We start from the raw sequence: 17,212 nt of genomic DNA, 5'->3' as shown, positions 1-17,212 counted from the left end.
CTTACTCTCTGCACGGAGTATAAACAAGGAGGGTCTGAGTTGAACTGATGTGCTTAACCACCAGGGTGCCTAGGCGCCATAGCCCTACCCCTCATCGAATAACATGATAAAAGTTTCGAATTATGAGAAATGTAACTGAATGTGCTAAATAATTAAATGAGCAAGAGTTTAAATTCATAATTGCTAATAGTTAAATACATATTTTTTCCTTAAGTACCTAATTACTAATCCATACATAATTAACTATTTTTTAACAACTATTTCACAGAAGAATACATGTACACACAAGAGAAACAAAATACGAAGTGCGACGCCTTAGTGCCACTAGTAAAAAAAAAAAAAAAAAAAAAAAAGAAAAAGAAAAAGAACAATATACAATAAAGAATTTGAGCAACAATTTGCATAACACATATACAAAATTACACATTACTAACATTTAGGATCGCCCTTGGGCGTTTACTGAAATTGGTGTCCCTAGTATCATAACAATAGTTAACAACCACAGGATTGTCCAGAAGTTCCTGTTTATCATAAAATGCCCTAGATAGGCGGCAATAAAAATCACAAAGATTATTCTAAATTATTAAATCACAAAGATTATCCTCTATTCTTAACTCTTTACGAATTTGGCTATTCCGAATGTACCAGGGGGCATTACATATCATACGCAATACCCCGTTTTGGGCAGCTTGTAACTGCCTTCTCAAACTTTTGCACGAGTATGCCCAGACGGGGCATGCATAACTAAGAATTGGACGCAACATGGTTTTGTAAATGAGCAACTTATTATCAATAGATAGAACACTGTTTCGAGCAATTAAGGGGAAGAGTGAAGCTTTACTAGCTCGAAACTTCCTGAGAATATGTGTAACGTGTGGGTTCCATGTAAGAGATTTACTGAGGATCACCCCAAGATAAGGGACCTGCTTGACCCAGGGAATGTCCACACCATACATTTGCAGGTGAGTCGGGAAATTCTTCTTAGTAATAAACAGTATGGCATGTGTCTTGTCGACATTCACTTTGACTTTCCATTTGGTCAGCCAAGTCTCTAGCGAGTGGATGTGATGTTGTAGCTGTTGTATTGCTGAACTAACAAATGCACTTTGCGTAAGGATCGCTGTGTCGTCTGCATACATGGCTAGTGTTGTGTTGTGTGTAGTGGGGATGTCGTTCACGTAAATATTGAATAGGGTAGGGCCCAGAAGGGATCCCTGTGGAACACCAGCCCGTATGGGCCGGTTTGTGGATAATGAACCAGAAACATGAACGACAAAGTGTCTACCGGTTAGGTAGGATTTAATTATGTTTGTGATGTAGCCTGGGAGTCCCAGCTTGTGTAATTTGTATATGAGGGCATCCAGCCATACTCTATCGAAGGCTTTGGCGACATCTAAGAAAAGTCCACCAGTGACACGATGTTGTTGCATCCCACTGCTTATTAACTCAACAACTCTGTAGAGTTGATGCGTTGTCGAGTGCTTACGCCTGAACCCAAACTGATAGGGTATGAGGATCTTCTGCTCATCCAGGAAGATGTTTAGTCTATGTAGAATAACTGCTTCCACGATTTTGCTAATTGAGCTTAGCAAACTGATTGGTCGGTAACTCTCAGGAGCAGTCGCAGGCTTGTTGGGCTTTAGCAGAGGGACAATCTTGGCAGTTTTCCAACAAGTTGGGAAGTATTGCCATCGTAGTATGATATTCACTAACTTGGTGAAGTAGAGTATTATCTTGACAGGAAGTGCTTGATCATCTCATTTGTGACACCGTCTACTCCAGGGCTCTTCCTTTTCGCAATTCGCATGATATAGACACAGACCTCCGATGGCATGGCTGAGATAATGTTGTCTGTGCATGGCTGTGTTGTAAAATTGGAGTGGAAGTCAGCAATAAGCTGTTCAGTGAAATGCTGTCAGTCTGAAATGTTGTTAATGCAGAACTGAGATTCCAGATGCTGAGCTAAAAGTTCTGCTTTCTCAGTTCCGGTGTAATGGATCCGTTGAGGGCCGTGAAGGGGCGGAATGGCGTTATAGCATTTTTTGTACCTCTTCACTGCTTTCCATAAGGAGTTATCCTCTGCAGAAAGAGATCTGAGGTAGTTAGTCCAGCGATCTTGTGAGAGTTTATTTGTAAGAAACTTGATCGCTTCGCACAGGCGATTGAAGTTCCTTTTATCATCACGGTGTCTGGTACATTGATACGCTTATCTTGCAGCATTTCTCTCTTTAATCAATAATCTGAGCTCTTGAGGCTTGTGTTTCATACCAGGTTTAACTTCAACTTGTGCTTTCTCATAAGCATTTTGTATATTTTCAGTGAGGTCCTTGACCAAACTATCAATGTCACTCCCCTTGTGTATCGTGGGTAAAGTGTACTGTGTGTTGGAGAGGGCTTTGGCAAAGACCTGCCAGTCTGTACGAAAGGCCCTGGTTTCTGATGCAGTATATCTGCTGAGGTTGAGAATAATCCTAACAAGATTGTGATCACTTGAAAGTTCGTCCAGTACGTAAATATCCAGTGGAGAACTGGTGTTCCGCAACAGGAAAAAATCAATAATTGCGGTGGACCAGCATCATACCGTGTTGGGGTACTTGGAACTGCCAATTTAAACCGTGCCAACGCGGCCAAGGAATAAATCAGTTTGCCTGTTGCATTAGAAGTGTAGCAGTTCCATGCGCGGTGTCTTGCGTTCAAGTCTCCACCAATAATAACATGTGTACCAAGTGTGAGTAGAATTTCAAGGTCTGTCTGAACGACAGCCATAGGTCTCATGGGAGGAATGTAGGTGGAGACAAAAGTGTATGGAGTGTTAGTGTCTGTTGTGATGCAGATAGCTGTGGCCTCTACGGCTGAGAGCTGTGGAATGTTCACGTGATAATGGGGAATGCAGCGTTTGACAAGAAGTGCAGTGCCACCTCCACGTGGGCGAGGAGCGGTAGTACTTCTGTGCGACTTGTAGGTATAGTAATTTGCCACACACAATGGTATTTTAGGGTCAAGCTTGTGTTCTTGTAGGAAAAATAAGTCGGGACTTTGCTCACTTGCAAAATCCCGCAATTCATTAATCTTACGGAACAAACCATTTGCGTTCCAAGTAATAATACTTAAGTACCTATTGTTTACACTATACATAATTATTCAACATTGGAAAACACACTGTCAAAAACATTAAATAATATAAACAACTTATCGATTGAATGCTCCGCAGCCCGCAGCTCAGGCATGGCTGCCGAGATTTTTTGAAAAACATTCATAACTGTGGTGCCTTTAAAAACATCACACACCTCTTTGATTATTTTGAGAAAGTCCATAAACATACTCGAACCAACAGTAGCACTAGCAGCACCACCACTGCTGACAGTCTGTTTATGCATATCAACATTAAAATTATTAACAGTATTTACAGATCTTTGAACGTCACCCTTGGCTACACTAGCATAACTGCGCCCGGAGGCAACAGCAGAATAACTCAAATTTGCATTAGAAGTACTAGGCATTTTAACACCATTATTTACATTTTCTGAGTTTGCACTCTTATTCACAGTTTTATTTCCGACTATGCGTCGGGGGAATTTCGGACATCCGCGATAATTGGCGGTGTGTCCTTCTTGCAGACAATTACAACAAATAGGAGAGTCTAATTTTTTAACATTACATTTATCAGTACGATGTGCACCTGCACATTTCACACATCTTGGTTGTAGTTTGCAATTTTCACTACTGTGATGGAAGTGTTGGCAGTTGTGACACTGCACAACATTTCCACGCACTGAAAGTGGTATTACAACTTTTTCCAAAAATGGTCCACTTTTGTCGCATTATTTATAGAGGGCGCTGCAATCGTTCACTGTTCTACTTTTCGTAGGATTTGCCATAGGCAGCAATACAGAGAATATTGATTTGATATCAATTTCCAGTATGAGTAATTCTTGTAATGCAACCTGCTTCGTCCCCGGATACAACAGTGATTATACATCTGTTAGGCAGAAGAATAAAAGCTTGGAAATCAAGAATCCAAGTATATTTAGAGCTCCAAAGGTGAGCAACATTTATATCATGTCTGATCACAGTCAGACGAATTTATATAACTTTACAGAACGTCTGGATTGCTAGTAAATAAGAGGGTATTTAAAAAGTAATAGACTGGAAATTAGTTAAATATTTCACAGAACTTTAAATTGGAAATTAGTTAAATATTTCACATAACTTATGTGCATTTGCATTTCGTGCATGAAAGCAGGCAATCCTGAGATTTTTAAAGTTAAATAAATTTCTGGAATTATGCAAGAATGATGGAATATTTGCCTCTTTATTTCATTTACAGAAAAGAAGATTAACTCATTTCCCCTTCTTTTCCGTTTGAAGTAGGTTTTTATAATAAATGGAAATGAACACTATGCTGCTTAAAATTAACTTCACTTGCATGGTTGAGTGAAAACATAACAGCAGATAAGTGTAATGAAAAATTGATTTTCCATGAGATAAATTCAGCATATTAAATAAGTTATGAATATTATAAAATCATGCCACATAATTGAATGGCTGTTAAAAATTAAGATTTAAATCTTGATACACTGCACAGTGAGAACCATTATGCACAAGGATTTTAAATTTGAATGTGTAAAACTATTCAAGCGTTAGTGCTGCAATTAAATTTTAATTTGCCATTACTATTTTCAAATTAAATTTTAATCATTAAATATTAAATTTGCATCAAAGTCACATTAAAAAAATTGCATACAACATGAGTATTTTAATTTTGTATGTAACTGAATTCTGATATTTATACATACTTGTTGAAATATATTTTACAGGATCCTGTGCTGCTAGACAAATGGACACATGCAATTCCTTGGGCCGACCAAATACTTTCACAGAAGGATGTTGTATGCGAGCATCATTTTGCAGAAAGTGATATAAAACAATTTTACGAGATGAAATTGTTCGATGGGCCAATATTCAAGTTGGAAACGGGCCGCCCTAGACTCCAAGAAGGAGCAATACCCTCAATCTTTCCAAATCTGCCTTTATATTTATCCAAACCGTCACGTAAAAGAAAAACACCTGCTGCAAGAAATGTGCCTGTGAAAAGAATGCTCCATTGGTTGCAGATAATGTTGCCGCTACTAAAAAGGATTTTACATTTCCACTGTTGACTGAAAGTCTGCAGAAGATTTCCAAACCGCATTGTTTGTGGACTGTAAATTCTGTAGTTGAATTCATTGTATGTGCTCGATGGGCAACTAATTACATGTGTGAAAAAAGGGTTATAATTGATAAAGATATGACTGTAAAGGTTAGTTTTGTTTTGACATTTTTATAATTTCAGTATTGCACGTCAAACTGCACTTGGTACTATTGTGCTACACATTCATTGCTTTTTTTTTTTTTCATGTGTAAGTTATTCTTCACTTATTTATTGTTATTTTTTTCAGATTTCTACGTTATCTTTTCTGAATTTTTGAGCTATGAATAGATGGATTTTTTTTTAATTAAGGAAATTGTCAGAGATGATACTTGTCTGTAGTGTCTTAGAAGGATTATTTTTCAATCAAAAATTTTCTCCTCGTAGGGTAATATGCTCTGTCAATTTCTTCCTAGGGTAATATGCACTGTGATCCAATAAAATATTGATCTTGCATTTCTAATTCATTGGTCAGTGTGTGTAATACCTTATAAGCAATGATATTAATTGTATATTATTTTATAGATAATATTTCTTGCTTTCTCATTGTTTTGATTTAATAATGGTATTTTGTTCCCATGTCTAAATAATTGGGTGCTAACTGGTCCAATTTTAATTTTTCAGCCAGTGTATATTGTTTGTCTTGCTGTTTTGTTTGTTTTTATCCAAACATGATGTGTTAATATGTACTAAAGATGCAATACCTGAATTTAATAATTTTTATGTACCTTTAATTAGTATGGCTAATGTTATGCAAATGCTAATTGTTATACTATATCATTAGATTGCAATGCTTGTTTGAAACACAAATTCACTTTAGATCCAGGTGAATCAGCAATCTTGCTCAGCAAATTTCTGATCCATGTACTTCAGAAATTACCAACATTTTGAAAAATCCTGCCTTGCTTAATTCAGCAAAAGTACATAATTTCTTCATAAATGATTCAATAAGCTTCTTATGTTTGTTTTGAATAAATGAAATAATGCTGGGTAAAAGTTTACAATTGTGTGCCCCTTGTTTATTGGCGATTCTTTTTTGACGCCAAGATCGGCGCCAGGAAGGCACAATTTCACGATGGCCGCTACACAAAATCAAAATAAGAAGTCAAAGAACTGCACAAGATCTGTGTCCATGTTTTACTTAAAAATCCCATCTGTTTTTACTTAAAAAAACATCCTAGAATTGCACAACCTAGGCAAGGCACACTGCTTTAAATATGTCCATGTACACATCAATCTATTTTCATTTAAATAAAATCGGGAAGCTAAAACAAAGTTAAAACTATCGTGGTAATCAGAAGTGAGGTTTCATCACCAAACTTTTTTAAAAAATGTCGCCAATCGAAGGGGCACCCAATTCTACACTAGAGCCTAATGCTGAATTAGTTCTTGTCCCACAGACACTGAAATCCTGTGAAAATGAGAAATTTCTCATATATCCCATCTTGGAGTTCAGAAAACATATGAAATCTTATTGAAAGATTCTTTTAGAAGGGTATGTATAATGACACAAAGAATTTTGTTCTCCCGTATCATTTACGTAACAAATACAAATCTTTCACTCCTAAACAGGCTCCATTTAAAGCTATCAGAATACCTAAATATCCAAATGATTTTTTTCTGTGTATATTGGTTGTCCTGTACGAAATTGTGGACATGATCTCATTATTCTAGATCATTTTTCTAAACATCTTGTTTTATGACCTCTCAAAAATCTCACTGCTGAAACTATTACAGCACATTTATTACAATATATGTACCTGGAAGACCAGAAATGATCTTGATTTAGACACAATATCCTTCACTTGTGTTTGAATCGATTACCAAATGCTTGGATATTAAATTATCTCACTGTATTCCTCAGAGATTTGAGTATAATGAACATGTTAATACCTGCATCAAGAGCTCTTTGCTTATACTTCATGAAAAAGGTATTCCATTTGAAAATGCATTGCTTATCCATCAAAATATTTATAATGGTACTGTTCATCCTTCAACTGGTTATTCTCCTAATATTCTGCATTTTGGAAGAAAATTATCATTACCTTTTAATATGTTTAATCCTGATCCAAGGCCATTCAGGTGGAAAAATCATATTATTTGTGTGATCTTTTAACACAACTAAAACTAAGTTATGAGCATGCCTATGAGATGTTGGAATAAAGCAAATAGAACTGAATACTTGAAAAATGCCATATTAAGATCATTCAATGTTAATGATATAGTGTATGTGAAATCTAAGGTTACATTCCAGCATAGGTTTTCGAAAACTTTTTCTTCTAAAGTAAATGATGTAAATTATGTTATTTGTGCACTTGACAATGATTTTTTCTCAGCCATTTATAGAATTCACATCAGTTGCCTTCGTTTGGCTCCTAAAAGATTCTCCCACACTTCAGTACACTTAATTCTTTTTTTTTCACTCATTTCTTTTACTATCATAGAACATTATTACAAGTTATGCAATATGTTAAATTGTTCGAAATTTAATTTTATGTGTCTTTTGTTGATTTCTTGATTGTGTGAGCATAATCATTAGAGTTTAAGGCCCTTAAATATCATTTCGAGATTCAACGACATTGTGCCTAATATATAAGTGCATAAGTGTTTGATTTGAAAATTTCCTGGTATGATGTGATTATAATGGTTTGTATTGTTTTTTCATCCTGTATGTGATTTATCTAATTAAGTGTAACTGGGGATGTACAAAAATTGCATTTTGCTTTATCATAGAAATACTTCATTTACAATTCTGTACTGTGTACTTGCAATATGGTATATTCGAAAATTTTATGTACCATATTTATATCATGCACTTATATGTATTTTGCATAAAAAGTTGCTTGTATTGAATTATGGAATATTTAAATAAGTGGTTCTATGTTTTAATGTTAAAAATTTTGTTTTTGTGTAGATGGCATGGTTTTGGTTATACCTAAATGAAAAAATCTTTTTATTTAAAATGTAATCTATGTAATATGTATTTCAGACTATTAGCTCCATAGTGATTGTCATGATTTTATATGAGGCTGGCACCATGATACCGGAATTTTTATTATGCACATAATTAATTTTTCCTCCTTCCCTCAAAAAGGGGTGAATATCTGATGAGGTCACATTAAATTTATGTCCTTGGAATTATTACAGCCATCTAGAACCAGATAAGGGATTTCATGTGGTGACAATATTTTTGCCAACAGGTTTGTTATAACATGACCAAGCTATGTCATCAGACAACTAATTTCAGTTCAGTTTGTTTGCAAAGTGAAAGAAATATTATGATTGGTTGTTCTCGCTGTGGAATATTTTCATTTTGTTTCTTATCTTCTGCAATGTCTGTACTTTTAATTTTATCAAGAATTCCTTTTTTTTTATTTCACTATTCTAAATTATGATACGAGTGCTCTTTCTAAATTCATTCTGGTCCTTAATGTATTGATGCAAAATTTAATTAAAAAGTCCTTAAGTGTTTTTACCTTTTTTTCTCATGTGAAGACTTTATTCGTTTAAAGCTTTTTGGGTTCTATTCGGTTTCGAGGACCGTACAAAATCGCCAAACTATTGTTGATGCCAGTGCTGCCAAAAGTAATTGCGGCAACCCTAACGCCGCAAGAAAGGAAGTATAATAGTAAATATCTATTTAAATATTGATGTTTTAATTTAGATGAAAGGTTAATTTCATATAATATTTCGCTACCGAGTTATCGCTAAAGCATAATGTCATCTCGTTGGTTGTTCAAACATAATTTTCTATAATGAATGACGCCTTTTCTTTGAAAACATTTTCGGTAAAGTGCAGAATCGCCCGCTTATTTCTTTGCCACTTTTTACAAGGGTAAAAATAATTGGAATTTTGTCAATTTTCTTTTACTTTTTAAGTGACAATAGGTCGATGTGTACATAGATAAAGTCAAGGGTGTGCGCCGTGTCATTTTTGTGCAATTCTGAGATTTTTTCTAAGTGAAAATAAGTCGATGTGTACATGGATACCGAGTATGTGCAATTCTTAAAAACGCGTCAAGCAGTGGGTGATTCTGCACTTTACCCAAAATTCTATCGCAGACTTTTCATCATTGGCAATTCCTAAATTGTTAAATCCATAGGATAACAAAAAAGGAATTAAAAATTAAACTAGTATTTCAATGGCGTCTTAAGAAATATAGAACTATTTAAACTTACGCAATCTGAAATCAGCTCGTACGCGAGATTTGGCGCTGTTAAATGGGCGCGTTTGCTAGATTTGGCGCTTTCGCGCATACATTTTCGCTGCAATTTTTTTACGGCCCTCGAAACCGAATAGTACCGCTTTTTGTTTTGGCTTTCCAAGTTTTTATCCTATTAGCTGAACCCCTCTTTTGATGATGATAAATTTTTAATCTTTGATGATGTGGAGATAAAGGCTTCGTGCTAAGTGCTCCATAAATTAAAATTTCTTGATCCTTGATATTTTCATTGGTTGAAATGTGTAACTGTGCTAGCTTATAAATAGTGGGAAATAGTGAATCTATTAGTCTATTCATTGTTTTTTCGCTTCCCTCTGGATTTCTGCTGCGTGTACTCTTCTTGTTTCAAATATGTTGTAGTTGGCATTTCTTCGCCCTCTTTTGCAGTTAGCGGAATAAGCCCTACTACATTATGGTATTAGTACTGGAGATGTTTTATGTACCCCCCCCCCCCCCCAAAAAGTGATGACAGCTGCCGTTATTTTCCGAATTTGAGAGACAGCCCTTATACTTTTCTTTCTGAAGTATGTTTGACTTTTTGTCTCCACTTACCGTATGAGAAATGTTGAATGTTGTTAACGAAGGCTGTGAAACTATACTCAGTGCAGAGAAATACAAATTTTTTACGTGCCAGGAGGCATTCCACTGTGGCGGACTTCATGCAATCAATATGGAGCAAAGTCTGACGAGAATCGATAAATAAACGATCTTTGAAAATGTATCCAGGACTCTTCTTTTCCTTTTATTGGACAGCTCACCATGACATGGCAAATACCATGATCCTACTTTGTGTAAGCCACTGTACTACTGAAATATTCTCTTAACACTACAAACACTTCCTATAGCTCACCCTTGTGTGTAACAATATAAAACAATACTGCTAAGATTGTTTCGGGATTATTTATATAATTACTGTTACATTTTTATTAAATTTTTGTTATTTAATTGAACTTGTTTCTTTTATTGCGAGTCTTTAATCGTTGAAAAAGAGATATTAAATTGAGAATAAAAAAGTAAATAATTACTGCAAGAGAAAACAGACTTTAGTTTTGTATAGTTAATGATGTTTTTTAAATACTGCAGCAAGCATACATTAGGTATTCTGATATTAAGCTGGTAGTTTTGCAACAAATGTAATTAGACTCTATTAGTAAATGATCAGTTCAACAAATGAAAATAAAAAATATGGGATCTTTTCCAGTAAAACATAACACATGGAAAACATTTTTTTCAAAAAAGCTACATGTACCAATTTGAAACTTAACAGCGAGAAAATATCATATCATTATAACTGTGATAAAATTTTTCTGAACATAAGAAATTCATCTTTTAGGCTATTGAATGGGATAGAATGACTTTGAAAACTTATTAACTACACTTAATTTCAGGGAGAGGGAACACTATTGTAGGTAACGAGAGTAATATATAATTTAACCATGGCCAACAGTTCAATATCTTCATACAGATCCTTTGGAGGAAAAGAGCACATGTACTTTTTTATGTTTCACGTGGAAAGACCAGGAAAATGCCCATGCAGCTAGCCTCTTGGCGGGATTCGAACCCAGGACCAAACCAGCAGTATTTGGTGACTTTTGCTGCTCAACTGCTGGTGGGAAAGAACAAGGTGCTTGCAAATTGAACACAAATTTAACGAATCACTCTAGCCTCCTATAGCTCACCATTGTGTAATAATATAAAACAATACTGCTAAGATTGTTTTGGGATTATATCATTACTATTAAATTTTTAAAAAATTTTTGTTATTTAATTGAACTTCTTTCTTTCACTGCGAGTCATTAATCATTGAAAAAGAGATATTAAATTGAGAATAAAAAAAGTAAATAATTACTGCAAGAGAAAACAGACTTTAGTTTTATATAGTTAATGATATTTTTTAAATACCGCAGCAAGCATACATTAGGTATTCTGATATTAAACTGGTAGTTTTGCAACAAATGTAATTAGACTCTATTAGTAAATGATCAGTTCAAAAAATGAAAATAAAAAATAAGGGCAGTAAAACATAACACATGCAAAGCATTTTTTTTCAAAAAAGCTACATGTACCAATCTGAAACTTAACAGCGAGAAAATATCATAACATTATAACTGTGATAAAAATTTTCTGAACATAAGAAATTCATCTTTTTAGGCTATTGAATAGGATGGAATTTTCCTCCTTTGGAAAGAAAAGTGGACGTGTACTTTTAAAATAAAAAAGATCTGCATTATATTTTTAGTTAAAATGCTGCATTTATTGGTTAGAAGTTAGTTCAAGCAGGACAAAATTAAAGATAGATTGAATTAGTCAATATTTTTTACTCTTTATATTTAATTATGAATAATATAGTTCAGCATAACCAAGCGTTCAGAATACTTAACTGAATTCAAATCCGAATTCTATTTTAAAATCTTTTGAAATCAATTTGAAACATACTTCTCAAATAACAAAGATATGGAAATTTTTAACAGAAAACGATAAAAATATCAAAATCAAAACTGACATAAAAAATTAACTGATTCATAAAAAAGAATAACTTATTATGATAGTACAGAAAACTTACTGACTGAAGCAAAAAATTCTATAAGCTTCATTAAAATTTCGCCACAGTTTATATCAAGCTGTGTATCTAAGCATTTTACAAAATGAGAGACGCGAAGAAACTATTCTAATTAAATTTAACATATATACAGCAAGTATTATTACTAGTAATATGATTATTTTTCTGAGGGGGAGGGACTGAAAAATAATCATTAAATTAATCATTCATAAAAAGTACTACAAGCCTTACAGCATGAAAGCTGTAAATTAATTTTATAATCTGAGAAATAAAATTCAATCATTAGTGAGCAGAATATTATAACGTTGATAATAACGCAATCCATGACATTAAAAACATAAACATTTTTCATTCGGTAGTAAGCTTCGCCGCGTGGCTACTCGATAAATGTTTACATTTGGAACTACTAAGATGGAACAACAGCGCCATCTAGTGAACACGACATTTTAGGACCGTTTTTCTACTAGGCAGTTTCACCTCCTTCATTATACTCCGTGCTCTCTGAAAGTAAAAGTTGAAAAGAAGATATATCAGAAGAATGTTTAGAAATACGTAAACAAAATAGATTTTAAAAAGTTGAAAAGCGATTCTGAAGAGGACAAAATATATTGCATCCCTAATTTAGAAATATCAAAACATGCATTAATATAAATGCAGAGTTTCTTAAAAATAATTTTATATATTGTTACGAATTTGGTATTTTTAAAAAGCTAATGTTAGTTCAATTATAAATTAAATGGTTTTATTTCTCGCGCAGTGCAGCGCGTGACGAATATTAAAAGAAAGCTAAGCCGGAAAATTGAAATATGCACAGACACTAATTTTTATTTAGGATGTTACGCCGATGACACGGCGCTTGCATACAAGTCTCACAATCAAGAACTTGCCATTTCTAAATTGCAGGATAAAATTCCAGAAATTGAGCAATGGTGCACGAAATGGCGCATAGCCATCAATGCACAAAAATCCCAGCTTATTATCATAGGAAAAAGGCACTCTAGAAGTCCATTTGTAAACAAACTTAAAATCTTTAATGTCGAATTTCCGCTTGTGAACAAAGCTACCTATCTTGGTGTTGTATTCTGCAATAACAATTACCCCCATAGCTTTGCAATAGAGAACGAAATTCATAAATTTACTACTACCATTCAAAACGCTATTTCCACTGCTACTTACTCAGTAAAAGAAAATAAATCTCAAACCCTTCCCACCCAGATCAAAAATACAATCAAGCTCAGAAACGAAGCCATTAAGACCTGGCATCAGTCTAGAAATCCAAATGATAAAAGGCACCTCAATTACCTAAACCGTAAAATCAAGACTGATATTCAAGAGTACAGGACTCAACAATGGGACCACCTACTCGAAAATTTGGAGCCGAAACATGAAAATGTTTGGAAAATCGCGCGCTCCCTCAAAAATAATAACAGTTATACCCAGCATGCAATTGAACACTCAGGAACCAAATATTATTCGGACCAAGATATTGCTGACCTCATGGCAGAAGTACAAGAAAAAATCTATAAACCCCTCCCGTCTAATAACTCGGAAACTGAAAATGAAGCTAATGAGGCAGTCAACTTCATACGCAATTTTACTCCTCAAAGGCACATACAGTTTACTTCTCCTAAAGAGGTTAAAAACATTATTAAAAACCTTAAGCCAAGAAATGCGAAAGGCTACGACCAAATAAATAATGAAGCACTTAAAGCCCTGCCAAATAGATGCATTATCAATCTTTGCAATATTATTAATGTTTGTATTAGACAGTCCTACTTCCCCCAACAATGGAAGCATTCTATCGTAATTTTCATTCTCAAACCGGGCAAAAACCCAAAGGATGTCAATAGCTATCGACCCATCAGTCTTTTGCCTGCTATGGGAAAAATTTATGAGAAAGTCCTTAACAATAGACTCACAGACTTCCTTGAAAATAACGACATTATTGATAACCTACAATTTGGATTCAGGAAAGGCCATTCGACCACACATCAAGTCCTAAATCTTGTGGAAACCATAGCTCTTGCGTTTCAGAAAAAAAGTGCAGTTGCCGCATGCTACCTCGATTTTGAGAAAGCTTTTGATCGAGTGTGGCATGCTAGGCTAATTCTAAAGCTCACTGATCTCGAAATTCCAAAAAATTTAATCAAAATTATCTTCTCTTTTCTACGTAACAGAACATTCCAAGTCAGAATAGGTAATACCCTCTCCAAAAAGAAAAGGATGTTTTGCGGCGTCGCTCAAGGTAGCGTTTTGAGCCCAAAACTTTTCAATATTTATATTAACGATCTTCCTCAACCACCTAACTCCAAAGTACTCAAATATGCAGATGATGCTGTTGTACTCTCGGAATCAATTCAACCTCAACTAGCCATTAATAATCTCCAAATGTATGTTAACAATATCGCACACTGGTGCACAATTTGGAAAATTAATCTCAACGCTCACAAATGCAATACTGTTCTCTATAGACGTTATAAAAAACTACAGAATGTCAACACTGAACTTAAAATCAATAGCACTCCTATCCCACATAATGATGCTTATAAATATCTGGGTGTCTATATAGATAAACAGCTGAACTTCAAAACCCACCTTCAATACATTGCAAATAAAGGGAATTCTGCTTATATGGCTATCTATCCACTTATCGGACGTAACTCCAAACTTAACTTACATACTAAAAAGATTCTATATACCTCTCTCATAAGACCGATCCTTACATATGCCGCCCCTGCTTGGGCTATTGGCAATAAAAATGAAAGAAAAAAGATTGGTATTTTACAAAATAAAATACTACGATCAATCACAAACGCACCCTGGTTTATCAGGAATAAGGATATCCAGAAAGACCTTAAAATTCCTGATCTTATGGATCACATCCTCACCATATCTCACAATTTCTTTCAGAAAGTTAGGAATAGCGAGTACCAAGCAATCAAAAACATCATTGATTATGATCCAACTATAGAATATACGGTAAAAAGACCGCGCACAATACATCACAATCCTAAATGGTGATTGTAAATATGTAAATAATGTAAATATCTTTTCCATTTATCCAAGATTTAATTTATTCAAGTTTACTTTTATTATTTCTAATTTTCATTCAATTGTATCAATCATGTGACCACTCTGGTCAAATTAGAACTTTGCAAAATAAGATCTTCTCTGATTTGCTGACCCACATCACGTGGTTTTTCACTTGCTGCTTAGAACTCTGAGTGCTCCTCTTTCACTCAGTATATCAGTATATCTCATTCGAGCGGGGAATTTCAAAGGGGACAGACGTCGTGCCGGTCTCGTGCCTGCCACCAATCCGACTGCGATAAGATCTCCGTGCCTGATAAGATCTCCCTGTCCGGCGTATCTGACTGCGATCTTTCGACTAACTGACTTTCACTGCCATGAATGCTCAGTAGCCACCGCGTCTCGCCAGATTATGCCTTTAATTGTTGTGACTTTTTATGCCACTGCTTATCATTGACAGCGTTTCTGCGGCGCGTTTTTAATCTATTTTGGTTGCTAATCTCTCTAGTTACCCCCAAGCTCACTTAGTTAGGAGTGAGTCAGGGGCCTGAGAGATTTCCTCCTGCTCATCCGTCTGCCGGAACGCCGTCGTGCGGGTCCGGTTCCGGGGCGCAGGCTCTTTCTCTTGCTGGGGCGCAGGATCTATGGATTCAAAGCGTCGACATGGATGCGAACCAGACAATAGAGAAACTTATTGAATTTTACAACATTCAAATTAGAGAGTTAGAAAAATCAAAACAACTCAATGGAACCTTCATCGAAATTGAGGAGAAATTTCATTCCTTTCTAATCAGCTCCCTGGGCATGATTAAGATTCTCAACGAGGAGAACCTTAAAAAGTGCCAGGAGCACATTAACACTCATCATAATCTTGATGTACATAATGATAAACATTCCTTTTCAGATAACGATAGAGGCCGTAGCCCTATCAAGCTACACGATACTTCGTCAAACAACACCGACGATGAAATCACTTTAGACAAAGATATATCTTCGGACGAAGATATAACATGCAAGCGTAGAGGAGACCAAACTGTCAGAATTAGAAATTCGCACCTTGCGACTAAAAAACTGAAACTTAGCATAAAGCATGCTAATTTTTCACAGCCGACCGACAATAAAAATCAAGGAGCAAAAAATACTGCTAGTGACCAAACTAAAGATAATACCAAACAACCCATTACTAAAACAATCAGAGAAACAGAGGATAATTCAATCATGGACACTTCCAACCAGGAAGATGCAAATATCAATCTTGACAATACATTGACCAATACCATCAACAAAAATCAGGAAACCAAATCAAATAAACTTCCACCGATTATACTTAGAGAAAACAAATACTCATATAGCAAAATTAGGAACATATTTAATCAAAAGAATTTCAAATTCATTGGAAATAGTATTCCTGATGGAATCAAAATTACTACTAATGACCCAGATACCTATAGGGCTATGGTTAAGATTCTTAAAGACCTGGGGGTGGAGCACCACTCTTACATTTTCCCCCAGGACAGAAAATTGAAAGTTGTAATCAAAGGACTCCTTAGGAGTACAGAAACAGATGAAATCAAAGAAGAACTTGAGGAGCTAAATTTCAAACCTGAAGAAATCAAGCAGTTAACCAAAAGAAGAAATGAAGAAGTTACCAAACTTCCCTTATTTCTTATCACTCTACTTAAGGACGAAGCCTCCAAAGAAATCTACCAAACCAGGTATTTATGCGGACTCAGGATTAATGTTGAGGAATACCGAGGCAGACAAGGTCCCTTGCAATGCTTCAAATGTCAGGGCTTCAATCATACTCAGATTGGTTGTAATTATCAACCCCGTTGTGTCAGGTGTGCAGGATCGCACGAATCCAGAGACTGCCCTGACAAAAATAATAAGGATAAGCCCCTGCTCTGTGCAAACTGCGGCCAGAACCATACTTCCAGCTTCAAAGGATGTGTAAAGTTCCCCAAACCTAAGCAAGAAAAACAGAAAACTTACCAAAGCCGAATCATTGAAGGAAAATCATACGCGCAAACGTTAGCTTCTGGCACTTACAACGAAACCATTAGTGAAGCAAAAAAGATTTTTTCAGACCTAGCGGAACTAGTTTCCATCATCAAAAGCGCAGGTTTCCACAGCAATTCAAACAGATAAACAACACCAATGAGGAAAAGAAAACAAATAACAATCTTAATAATGGGTCTTAACTCTATCATC

Source organism: Stegodyphus dumicola, chromosome 11 (genome assembly GCF_044657685.1).
Source record: "Stegodyphus dumicola isolate Sdum_Otavi_A_Nest chromosome 11, ASM4465768v1".
Taxonomy (NCBI): Eukaryota; Metazoa; Arthropoda; class Arachnida; order Araneae; family Eresidae; genus Stegodyphus; species Stegodyphus dumicola.
This window is presented reverse-complemented; position numbering follows the sequence as displayed.